The following is a 12,100-nucleotide window of genomic DNA, read 5'->3' as shown; positions in this document are numbered from 1 at the left end:
ACCAGTCTACAAGGCAAGGACCCTACCAGCTAGCTGTATTCTCTCTCTGACCCTCTAGCTTTCAGGAAATGGAGAACACTAGTCTCCTTTGAGGGGGGAACAAAGGAACTTTTATTTGGTGGGGAGAAGTTTGGGACCACAACTGATGATGTCTGCAGGCTGAAAAAAGGGGGTTCACTCTGAGAGCTCCTAGGGCCATTTTGTGGTACAAAAGATGGAAGCCAGGCAAACTCCTAAACATGCTGTGCTATTGATTTCTGAGATCTCTCTCGTTCGTCTTCCTACCACTTCGCTTGCCCTTGATTATAATAAAGGGCAATAAATATACAATAATTTTATAATAAAGGGTCCCCAAAATGCAAAATTGCAAACTGACTTAGGGGCTGGGGAAGGGAAAGGGAGGGGAGGGCAGGTCTGAGCAATTATTTGGCTGCGTTGGGCCTAACCCAGGCAGTGTAGAGATCCTGAACCAGGACTTGGCAGTGAGTGAGTGCATGGCCCAGCAACTAGCTCCCCATATTTCCATCCTCTAGCGTTGATTTTGGGGGTGTGTTGGGGGTGAGGTCCGTCATGCCTGCAACCGAATCCACAGACATCAGGCCAACAACAGGACCAGGTCCCCCAAATCGACGCGCTAACAGGGCCAACCCCACTCCCGGCCACTTTCCGGGCCCTTTTGGGGGTCTACCTGTCCGGCTGTCCACGCCAGGAGGCCGAGAAGGAAGAGAAGTGGGGTGCAGAGCGGAGGTCGAGGCAACCCCAGGGCCAGCAGCTCCGCCAAGCAGCGCGCGGGTGCACATGCGCAGACACTTGCCCTCCTGGTGAACTTTCCCGGTCCCGGCGCAGCTCCGCCTACGTAGAGCGCTGCTCCGCCTACGGAATGCGTCGGCGCACGCTTTGACGTCATCCAGTCGCGCCTCGAATTGAGTTACTTCCGGCGCGCCACCTACTTTGTGCCTTTTCGAAGCCGCCGGAACGCCCGCTCGCCGAGTGCGCCTGCGCGTGCCTCGACGTCATCCCCGCGCGCCGGAAGTGAGCCTCTCCAAGAACTGGGGGGGTGGGAGATGGCGGGTCCTGAGCTGCTGCTGGACTCCAACATTCGCCTCTGGGTGGTCCTACCCATCGTCATCATCACCTTCTTCGTGAGGATGATCCGCCATTACGTGTCTATCCTGTTGCAGAGCGATAAGAAGCTCACCCAGGAGCAAGTGTCTGACAGGTCAGTGAGCTCTGCCAGCCCCCCCCCCCATGACCAGCCTCCCATCCATGACCTTGGTTGAGCCAATAGGGACATTGCAGGCTGCCCACCCTTGCCCACTCTGCCCCAGCGATCTGGGTTCCACAGAGAATGGGGGGCGATGATTAGGGTGTTCCCCCATGAGAACCCCACTTGGAGATTGCATTTTTGGATGGGTGGATGGTTCTCTTGGGGACTTAGGCAATGACCCAACTCCGTAGGTTACTACTGGTAGCTTGGTCTTTTACCTTCCTCCAGGATTTCTCTCTGAACCCCCCCCCCAAACTCTTCCATGTTTAACTTTTTTATTTAAAAAAAAAAGCATGAGGGGCCGGGCGGTGGCGCTGGAGGTAAGGTGCCTGCCTTACCTGCGCTAGCCTAGGAGACGGACCGCGGTTCGATCCCCCGGCGTCCCATATGGTCCCCCAAGCCAGGAGCGACTTCTGAGCGCATAGCCAGCAGTAACCCCTGAGCGTCACCGGGTGTGGCCCAAAAACCAAAAAAAAAAAAAAAAAAAAAAAAAAAAAAAAGCATGAATACGAAAAAAAATCCATAAAACTGTCTTACCTATCTCAATTTCTTGTTCATATCCCCCATACAGTCTAGAGTTTAACTTGGAGCATGGCCATATTCAAACCCCTGAGAGGCAAGCACTTAATCTGTTAGTTGGAAGTATCCCATACTTTCCTTCTAAATGAACACTATCATCCTGCATTCTTACTGAGGAGTTTGTCTAACCCATATGAGTTGCCATGAATTAACACTCCTACCTTTCTTCTCCAGATTCAAAACCAGTTTGAGTTAGGAAGTGCCAGGCCTCCCTGGACCATAGGGAGGTCTCATTCCCAAAACACACATTTCAATAAAATTAATGACAGAAAAAAAATTAAGTTAATGGCAGGCCCTGGCTTATGAGAGATGTAACCTTTCCTGTGCCATACTGGTTCCTCCTGCTCTACCTTATAAACCTGTTCTTCCCCTCATCTTAAAAAAAAAAAAAAAACTTATTTTTTTTCTCACCAACTGCCAAACTTGGTTGGTTCCACTCGCTTTCATCAGCACTTAACTTCATTGCGTAAAGCATGAAATCATTTTTCACTAAATATTATTTATCTAACTTGAAATGTAGCTCAAAGGGGAGACAGCATGCCTATTTGGGAGGTCCTAGATTCAATTCCCAGCACCACCAAAAAGGAATATTTTATTTAAATGGAATTTAAAGTGTTTCTGTTTGAGGTGGGATTCTTGTCCCTATAAGTTTCTTGGTCACACATAGTGACAGGCAGGGCTTCACTCTACTTTCCAAGTTAGAGCTCTTCGCACTGCCATGCAGTGGACACTTGGTTTTTTGTTTTTGTCTTTTATTGGCTTTTGGGCCACACCCAGTGATGCTCAGGGGTTACTCATGACTCTGCGCTCAGAAATCGATCCTGATTTGGGGGACCATATGGGATGCCGGGGGATCAAACTGCAGTCCGTCCTAGGCTCGTACTTGCCAGGCAGACGCTTTACCTAGTATTTGTATTCTATCTGTAGCCAGCACCAGCAAATCCTTGGCATCCCTTACCAGGTACCTGAGGAATGAAAGTTAGGTGTTCTCTTTCCTCTACTTCCCATTACTTTGGTTTTTCTGTTTTGTTTTGTTTTGCTTTGGGGCCACACCCAGTAATGCTCAGGGGTTGCTCTCAGCTCTGCACTCAGAAATCACTCCTGGTGGTGCTCAGGAGAAGAACCATATGGGATGCCAGGGATCAAACCTGGATTGGCCATGTGCAAGGCAAGCACCTACCGGCTATACTGTCACTCCAGCTCCATTCTCTTTCCATCAGTTTGACTATACAACCCTTCCACAGATTTCTTTCTTTCTCTCTCTCTCTCTCTCTTTTTTTTATTTTTGGTTTTTATTTTTTGGGCCACACCCGGTGACACTCAGGTTACTCCTGGCTATGCTCTCAGAAATCGCTCTTGGCTCAGGGGACTATATGGGACACCAGGGGATCGAACCATGGTCTGTCCTAGGCTGGCACAGGCAAGGCAAATGCTCTACCGCTTGCTCCACTACTCCAGCCCTGTTTCCACAGATTTCTGTAAAGGCCCCCTTGGGGGCAGTAGTACGTAAAGAATAGTCATTGTTACTATGAAAACTCAACCTCACCTATCATTTCTGACGTGCTGTGACTGTGTCAGCCCAGTCCTTGTGTGGGTGGGATCCTGTGCAGGAAATTCTCTGCTGGGACAAATCCAAAGCAAGAGATGGTTTTTAGTTGTTAAAAACCATGGTGTTTTAGTTGATTGTTTAATTGTGTGTTTTCAGTGGCATTAAAGATCACCAGGGCCGGAGAGATAGCGTGGAAGTAAGGCATTTGCCTTGCATGCAGAAGGATGGTGGTTCGAATCCTGGCATCCCATTTGGTCCCTTGAGCCTGCCAGGAGCAATTTCTGAGTGCAGAGCCAGGCGTAACCCCCGAGCACTGCCGGGTGTGACCCAAACACAAAACAAAAAAATAAAAAGAAAGATTACCACATGGGACATTGGATTTCTTCTAAAAGTGTCATTGTCTCAAAGTGTCATTGTCTCAAAACTTATCAGACTTTAAAAAAAATTTTTTTTAACTTTATTGATTGATTGGTTGGTTGGTTTGGGGGCCACACTCAGCTGCACTCAGGGGCTACTCCTGGCTTCTACACTCAATCAACCCCGGCAGACTGGGGGAACCTTATGGGATGCCGGGAATCGAAATGGGTTCCTCCCAGGTCGGTCGCATGCAAAGTAAATGTCCTACTGCTGTGCTAATCTCTCCAGCCCTTAAAAAAATTTTTTTAAATGATTGTGCCTGAATAAAATGTTCAAGACCACATTTGGGAATAATATGTAGATTTTGTATTTGTTTTGGCTTTGGTTTTGGTTTTTGAGCCACACCAGTGATGCTCAGCAATCACTCTTAGAAGTGGTTAGGGGACCATATAGGGCTCCAGGGATCCAACCCTGAATCAGCTACATGCAAGACAAGGACCCTACCCACTGTGCTATTGCACCAGGCCCAATATGTATATTTTGTTTAAGATGTCCTAAAGCTTAAAAAATACACTAACTCTTTGGAAAGGATATAAACAAATATCTTTGAGAATATGAAATTCTTGGGCTAGAGAGATAGTATAATGGGTAAGCAACCTTGCACCCACACACGCACTCATACAAATACTAGTTTACTATTAAATTGTCCTCTCTTTAGAGCCTTCTCAAAAATCTTGGCTTTCTGACTCAGTGAAAACACCCTCTAATTTGGGCACTCAGAATCCACCCCTCTGCCCTCCCCACGCCACAGCAGTCTCACTTCCCATCTAATCCTGCAGATCTTTGCCTTTGCAGATCTTTATCCCTCACTGCACGTTAGCCCTGTGAGGGAACAGTCCTTCATTGTACAGAATGTGAAGAGGTAAAAGGAATTTTAATGGTTTGCCCACAATTACATAGCTGCTAAGTGGCAGTCAGGACTTAAACCCGTCTCCAACCTTAGAATGTTTTGTGTTTTATTTTTCTAGGGGTTTGGGTAGGTTTACTCCCAGTGTGGTACTTGGGTGACCATGTAGGATTGGAACCTGAGGCTTTGCCAGCCAACCACGTTCCAGCCCTTCGAGCTGCCTTCACAGCCTGAGTACATTATCCTGTGTTCTTTTTCTTTTCAAGAGTCTGACTGAATCAAGGAATGCTTTTGATTTCTGGAGTGTTTGTATATTAGCATCACAGCACTAATGTTCCCCCTTTTAATTTTTGTTTGTTTTGTTTTGGGGCCACACCTGGTAGTGCTCAGAGGTTACTTCTGGCTCTGCACTCAAGAATCGCTCCTGGCAGGCTCAGGGACCATATGGGATGCCAGGGGTCTAACCCAGATCACCCTACCCACTGTGCTATCACTCCGGCCTCCCCCTTTGGATTTTTTTTTTGGGGGGGGGGGATTTGGTTTTTGGGCCACACCCAGCGGTGCTCAGTGTTACTCCTGGCTGTCTGCTCAGAAATAGCTCCTGGCAGGCACGGGGGACCATATGGGACACCGGGATTTGAACCAACCACCTTTGGTCCTGGATCGGCTGCTTGCAAGACAAATGCCACTGTGCTATCTCTCCGGGCCCCCCCTTTGGATTTTTGGGCCACACCTGGTAGTGCTAAGGGACTACTTTATTATTAGTGATGGCACTTTTTTTTTAATATCTTTATTTAAGCACCTTGATTACAGACATGATTGTAGTTGGGTTTCAGTCACATAAAGAACACCCCCCTTCACCAATGTATTCCCATCATCAATGTCCCAAATCTCCCTCCTCCCTACCCCACCCTCTCCTGTACTCCAGACAGGCTTTCTACTTCCCTCACTCATTCACATTTTTACGATAATTGTCAGTGTAGTTATTTCTCTGACTACACTCACCACTCTTTGTGGTGAGCTTCATATCGTGAACTAGTCCTTCCAGACCTCATCTCTGTTGTCTCTGGGCATTATTACAATAATGTCTATTTTTCTTAAAACCCATAGATGAGACTATTCTGTGTTTATCTCTCTCTGAGGATTTTTTGGGGTGGGGTGTTTTGTGTTTTGTTTTTTTAGGTTTGGGCCACACCTGGTGGCGCTCAAGGGTTATTCCTAGCTCTGCGCTCAGAAATCACTCCTGGCAGGCTTGGGGGCTCCTGGCAGGCTTGGGGTGGGGTGGCATATGGGATGCTGAGAATCAAACCCAGTTCATCCCGGGTCAGCTGCGCACAAGGCAAATGCCCTACTGCTGTGCTATCTCTCTGGCCCCTAGTGATTGAGATTTAAAGGACTACTCTTGGCTCTGAACTCAAGGGCTGCTCCCAGTGATGCTCAAGAGACCTTGTAGTGCTGGATATCAAGCCCAGGGTTCTCACATACCAAGCATATGCTCAAACCATTGAACCGTCTCTCTAGCCCCTTTGTGATCTCTAGTAACTGACAACTATTGCCAAATAATTAACTAATTCAACAGATGTTTCCTAAAAGCTGAAAGCACTCTGAACCTGGTTTCTCTTTGTTGTCTAATCCTGATACGAGAGTACAGCCCTCTCGAATCCTGTACTTAATTCTGTATTTTCCTGCAACATTTAATTATCCTTTTCCCATCTCCAAGATTTCTGAGTAGCATTCAATATCTACCTCATACTCAAAGGAAGTTCCTTAATTTATTACAGTGTAAAAAAGACTGGGTATACCAGTATCCCAGATATGGGGCTGGAGTGATAATACAATGATTAGGGCACTTGCCTTGCACATAACCAACCCAGGTTTGATCCTTGACATTCCATATGATCCCCTGAGCACCACCTGGAGTGCTTCCTGAGTGCAGAGCCAGGAGTAAGCTCTGAGCACTGCTGGTTGTGGTTCAGAAACAAAGTCCCAAATGTATGTGCTTCAGAAATCTCTGTTGCAGGGCCAGAGTAATGGTACTTGCCATTCACGTGGCTTCCCCAAGTTCAAGTTCTGGCACCCCAAGAGTGATCCCCGAGCACAGAGCCAGAAGTAAAACCTGAGTACCACTGGTTATGGCCCAAAAACAAATGAAAGAAATCTCTGTTGAGAAACATGGTCATTTAAAACATAAAGACTCTAAAAGACTCGTTTATTAGGATAAATGCAATATTGGGTAGTATTACATCGGGGAATGTCATACTCGGGACCATGCTCCCAATTTGGTGCTCAGGATCCTTGCAAAATGAGAGATTGAGCCTGGGCCTCCCCCATGCTTTACATATTGTCTCCCTCCTCCCAGAACACTTAGATTTTGAAAAGTTTCTGCCTAGCAGTGCTGCCAAACAGGCCTCTCTTGTTTGAATGGGTCTTCGAATTCTCTTGCCTTCTCGCATTACGCTTTTCAAAATCCCTTTTGTCTCTGTTGTGTTTTTCAGTCAAGTCCTCATTCGGAGCAGAGTCCTCAGGGAAAATGGAAAATACATCCCCAAACAGGTACTCTTTTTTTCTCTGTTTTCCGGAGCGCCATAGTCTGTGTTTGTTCAGGGCACTGGAGTTGGCGGGGAACTGTCAGCTGCGGCCTGGCTGGTGTCGCTGTCACTGTGCTCTCACCCATCCTGCAGATTGTTTTTAAATGTGACCCAGCTAAGGTGCCCTGGCCCCTGCCAAATTGGCTGCTGCCTCAGTACAACAGCCCATTCCAAGAACATTTGGGGTGATAGCTTGATGTTACGCTGTCATGATTTTCAGACTTAAAAAAGCTCTGTTTCTCCGCTAGTCTTTCTTTTTTTTTTTTTTTTTTTTTTTTTGGTTTTTGGGCCACACCCGTTTGACGCTCAGGGGATACTCCTGGCTAAGCGCTCAGAAATTGCCCCTGGCTTGGGGGAACCATATGGGACGCCGGGGGATCGAACCGCGGTCCGTTCCTTGGCTAGCGCTTACAAGGCAGACACCTTATCTCTAGCGCCACCTTCCCGGCCCCCGCTAGTCTTTCTTGACCAGAAAATACTACTTCAACAACCCAGAGGATGGATTTTTCAAAAAAACCAAACGGAAGGTAGTTCCTCCTTCTCCTATGACTGGTAGGTTGATTCCCGCTGTAATCTGGCTCATTTGTAGCATGAGTTAATAGATTGAGGCCAGGGGGGTCTGAGCAGAGGAGGCCTGTGATTTAAATGTCAGCCTAGAGAAAACAATAGTCTCTGAAAGATATTCTTGGACTGGGATCTATGAAACTGGGATTCTCTTTTTTTTTTTTTTTTTTATATTGTAACTAAGTCTTCTGGAACCCCACTATATAAAGTAGATTTTTAGAAAACTCAAACAGAGTGCTCACTTCGGCAGCACATATACTAATGTTGGAATGATACAGAGAAGATTAGCATAGCCCCTTGTGCAAGAAGGACACACAAATTTGTGAAAAATTCCATGTTTAAAAAACTCAAATAGGGATCAGAGTGATAGCACAGCAGGTAGAGAGTTTGCCTTGAATATCTCTGGCCTGGGTTTGATCCCCAGCACTATATATTCAGAAAAGATCCCTGAGCACAGGGCCAGAGTAAACCCTGAGCACTGCAGGTGTGACCCCAACACAAAACATACAAAAAACAAGCTCAAACATCCTGGCTTGATAGTCAGGGTACGAGGGAAATGTCCTCAGACTCCACTGGAATGGCCTCGATCTCAGCAGAAATGTCTAATACCCAGCGACCACACAAGGCCTGCACCCCATTCTCTGTCTGAGTGAGGGAGGGTCTGGCTACTTCTGTGACCAGCCTTTCCTACCCTGACAGACCCTGGTTCCTTCCCACAGGCTCCAGGCCAGTGGAACAGAAAAACCTCTTATTCTGTGTGTCCTGACCCTCATTTAAATGTTCGTTCCTTTTGGGTAAAACCAACTGTTTCAAATGCAGACAGGGTACTATATATTATTTTAGTGGATCATGTAGAAAATCTAAAAGAAAGGCCCGTATACATATGAAAAGATGATAGAAATGTGTGGCACGCAACATAGTTGGAACTAACTAGAGATTGTGCTGAGTGAAGTCAGTCTGAAGGGAAGAGACAGATACAGAATGACCTCTTAGGTGAGACTTAGATACACAGTGAGGTAGCAACGAAGGACCAAAGGCAACATAAATGGGAGAACTGGTCCACACAATTGAGTTGGGGAGGAGCACTTAGTCAAGAGGGAACTTGGGGACCTTGAATCAGGATGATGGGTATGGGGTTGGAATTTGTGCATCAGAAACCATAATTAGTAGCATTGTAAATCACAGTCTCCATTTAAAAATCCAAAATAATAATAAAGTAAATTTAAAATTATTTTTTGGGGGGAGCGACACCCGGTGATGCTCAGGGGTTACTCCTGGCTATGCACTCAAAAGTCACTCCTGGCTTGGGGGACTATATGGGACGCCAGGGGATCGAACCGCGGTCCGTCTTAGGCTAGCGCTGGCAAGGCAGATACCTTACCTCTAGCGCCACCGCCCCGGCCTCTTAAAATTATTCTTAAATCTGTGGTATACATATTAAGACAAGATCTTTTGTTTTGTTTTGTTTTGTTTTCTTCCTGGTTTTTATAGCCACACCTGGTGATGCTCAGGGGTTCCTCCCAGCTCTGCTTTCTGGAACCACTCCTGCAGATGCTCAGGAGACTAGATGGGATATTGGGAATCAAACCCAGGTTGGCTGTGTGCAAAGCAAGTGCCCTACCCACTGTGCTGTTTCTCCAGCCCCACGATGAGATGTTCTTTGTAGCGTACTCTTGGCAAAAGTTGAAAAACTTGGCCACAGCCACTACCACTGTTGAAGGAGAATCTGGTGGGATCTTTCCACTTTGCATTTTTTTGATTTATGTGCATGTTTCCGTGCCAAAAAAGGGACTGGGTCTCATAAATACAGAGCATAACATTTGCCACTAACATGCATTTCTGGCCCACTTTCCATTTTAGATGTTCAAATCCTTTGACCAAGAAATTCTTCTAAAAAAGAAAAAATTTTTCTAAAAGTTCATCTTACAGAAATATGTAAGCACTATCAAGGGCCAGGGCTCATTTGTAAGCACTGGAGAGCGAGAGACCCCTTGCTTTGCAGACCACAGGCCCAGGGGCTCACCTGTATGAGCATGGCCCTGAGTGTGATCCTTGGCACCACATATCCTTCCCCAGCCAAGCTCTGCTGGCCCCTATTAAAAAGTAAGCAGAGCCATAAGCAAACACAATCATGTATGTAATCAAGGTGTTTAAATAAAAAAAATATTTAAAAAAAAGAGTTAATAAAAAAAGAATTATAGGGCTGGAGTGGTGGCGCAAGGGGTAGGGCATTTGCCTTGCATGAGGCTAACCTAGAAAGGACTGCAGTTTGATCCTCCATATGCTCCCCCAAGTCAGGAGCAAATTCTGAGTGCATAGCCAGGAATAACCCCTGAGTGTCACAGGGTGTGGCCCAAAAAGCAAAAAAAAAAAATTATAATTCAGTCTTGCCTGACCCAGGTTCAATCTGTGACATTTCATATAGTACCCCAAGCTTTGCCAGGAGTAATCCCTGAGCATTGTCAGATGTGACCCCCAAAATAAACCATACCAAAAAAGCAACATGTACTGTAATACCAGTGAATTCTGACCAGTAGGTTAGAATCAAGGACTCCAAGATAAAACCTCAAAACTATAGTCAATTAAGTTTTGACAGAAAAGAATGGTACATGAATTGGAGTAAAGATAACCTCTTCAAAATATGGTTTTAGGGTCTAAGTGATAGCACAGCAGGCAAGGAGCTTGCCTTGCATGCAGCTGACTGGGGTTCGATCCCCAGCAGCCCATATAGTCCTTTGAGCCCACCATTCTAGACATTCACAGGAGCCTCCAGATGATGACTGAGATTTAAGTGCAAATAAGTCAAGTGCCCTAACCCCTGTACCACTTCTCCACCCACTTGCTATTTTTTTCTCTTTGGCTTTTGAGCCAAACCGGGTGACACTCAGGGATTACTCCTGGCTCTCTGCTCATAAATCGCTCCTGGAACACACAGGGGATCATTTGGGATGCCGGGTTTTGAACCACCATTAGTCCAGGGTCAGCGCTTGCAAGGCAAACAAACGCCCTACCACTGTGCTATATCTGCAGCCCCTTATTATTATTATTATTATTATTTTTTATTTATTTAATTTATTTATTTATTTTTTTTTTTTTTTTGTTACACCCAGCAGCGCTCAGGGGGCTACTCCTGGCTCTATACTCAGAAATGGCTCCTGGCAGGCTCAGGGGACCATATGGGATGCCGGGATTTGAACCACCGACCTTCTGCATGCAAGCAAATGCCTTACCTCCATGCTATCTGTCTGGCCCCACCCCTTGCTATGCTTTTGATTAAGATTAAGTTGAAACAACAGGCCAAGTTGGAAAGAATTGATTTTTTTTTTTTGGTTTTTAGGGCAACACCCATTCGATGCTCAGGGGTTACTTCTGGCTAAGCGGTCAAAAATTGCCCCTGGGTGTATTTTACATGACTGTAATCATACAACTATAATCATACTTGTAATCACGGTGTTTAAATAAAGATTATTATAAGAAAAATTGCCCTACCATGGGGGGGAGGAGGGAGATTTGAGACATTGGTGATGGGAATGTTGCACTGGTGATGGGTGGTGTTCTTTACATGACTGAAACCCAAACACATTCATGTATGTAATCAAGGTATTCAAATAAAAAAAAACAATGTACAGAACATGCGCATTAACCCTTTATCTTCTTACCTACAAATACACATTCTTTCTTGTTGTTTTTATTTGGTTTTGGTTTTGGTTTTTGGTTTTCTTGGGGATCACACCCGGCAGCGCTCAGGGGCCACTCCTGGCTCTATGCTCAGAAATCACTCCTGGCAGGCTCAGGGACTATATGGGATGCCAAGATTCAAACCACCATCCTTCTGCATGCAAGGCAAACTCCCTACCTCCATGCTATCTCTCCCGCCCCTAAATACACTTTCTTTTATCAATTCTTTTTATTTATGTTGGCTTTCAGGACATACTCAGGTCAGAATCACTCCTGGCAGATTCTGGGGATCATATGGGATGCTGGGGATCTAACTCTGGTCTGTCACATTCAAGTCCTTACCCATAGTATTATGTAGCACTAGTCCTAACCATTTTCTTTCTTTAAAAAAATTTGGGGGGGGGGGTCTGGAGCGGTGGTGCAGTGGTAAGGAGTTTGCCTTGCAAGAAGCTCCTTGGATGGATCCCCTGCGTCCCATATGGTCCCCCAAGCCAGGAGCGATTTCTGAGTGCATAGCCAGGAGTAACCCCTGAGTATCAATGGGTGTGGCTCCCCAATTTTTTCTTTTTTTGCCCGCACCCAATGGTGCTCAGGGCTTACTCCTGACTTTG

At 46.0% G+C, this 12,100-nt stretch overlaps 1 long non-coding RNA gene and 1 other non-coding gene across 2 annotated transcripts; both read left to right on the top strand.

The window, feature by feature from the left end:
• Positions 1-1,068: 1,068 nt before the first annotated feature.
• LOC126000687 (uncharacterized) lies at positions 1,069-7,799 on the top strand. Its single transcript, XR_007492840.1, has 3 exons — positions 1,069-1,219; positions 7,155-7,212; positions 7,706-7,799. It is a non-coding gene; the product is annotated as an uncharacterized LOC126000687 (long non-coding RNA).
• A 246-nt stretch (positions 7,800-8,045) lies between these two features.
• On the top strand, positions 8,046-8,153 carry LOC126000688 (U6 spliceosomal RNA). Its single transcript, XR_007492841.1, has one exon. It is a non-coding gene; the product is annotated as a U6 spliceosomal RNA (small nuclear RNA).
• The last annotated feature ends 3,947 nt before the right edge of the window (positions 8,154-12,100 follow it).

Source organism: Suncus etruscus, unplaced genomic scaffold, assembly GCF_024139225.1.
Source record: "Suncus etruscus isolate mSunEtr1 unplaced genomic scaffold, mSunEtr1.pri.cur scaffold_120_ctg1, whole genome shotgun sequence".
Lineage (NCBI taxonomy): Eukaryota > Metazoa > Chordata > Mammalia > Eulipotyphla > Soricidae > Suncus > Suncus etruscus.
This window is presented reverse-complemented; position numbering and strand designations above follow the sequence as displayed.